The following is a 752-nucleotide window of genomic DNA, read 5'->3' on the forward strand; positions in this document are numbered from 1 at the left end:
CGGCAAGCCGATGGCAGCAAGTCAAACCGACCCGAGGTCCCTGGTGCCGAGAGCCGTGGTGCGCGGGACCCCGGGCACCCGGCACCTGGTGTTTTTGAGTGGGGGCGAGCGCTCCCCGCCTCCAGTAGCTGATTTTTGCCATTCCACGCGCTGCTGGAGCAGCTTTGCAGGCCCTTCAGCTGTTCATTTTTTAAGGGCCTCGCAGGGATTTTTTAGCCAGCTGTGAGCTTCATTCATTTCCTTTGGCTTCGTCTCACCCAGCCCTAACGAACTGATACCAGATGCCCCTTGCCGGGGCCAGCTAATGCGCAAGACCCCACAGACACCGGTGCAGGGTGCTTTCATAGAATCACAGAATGGTTTGGGTTGGAAGGGACCTTTAAAGGCCATCTAGTCCAACCCCCTGCAATAAGCAGGGACACCTCCAACTAGATCAGGTTGCTCAGAGCCCAGATCCAACTCAATCTGGAATGTTTCCAGCGACGCGGCATCCACCACCTCTCTGGGCAACCCGGGCCAGTGCTTCACCACCCTCAGCATAAAAAAATCTCTTCCATCTAGTCTAAATCTGCCTTCTTTTAGTTTAAAGCCATTACCCCCTGTCCTATCACGACAGACCCTGCTAAAAAGTTTGTGTTCATCTTTCTTATATGCCCCCTTTAAGTATGGGAAGGCCACAATAAGGTCTCCCCGGAGCCTCCTCTTCTCCAGGCTGAACCCCCCCAACTCTCCCAGCCTCTCCTCCCAGCCGA

At 55.2% G+C, this 752-nt stretch overlaps 1 protein-coding gene across 1 annotated transcript in view; it reads right to left on the reverse strand.

The window, feature by feature from the left end:
- Positions 1-752, reverse strand: part of CUEDC1 (CUE domain containing 1) — a 16008-nt gene that overhangs the window by 6896 nt on the left and 8360 nt on the right. The window lies entirely within an intron of this gene.

This window comes from Charadrius vociferus, unplaced genomic scaffold, assembly GCF_000708025.1.
Source record: "Charadrius vociferus isolate BGI_N301 unplaced genomic scaffold, ASM70802v2 scaffold323, whole genome shotgun sequence".
NCBI lineage: Eukaryota > Metazoa > Chordata > Aves > Charadriiformes > Charadriidae > Charadrius > Charadrius vociferus.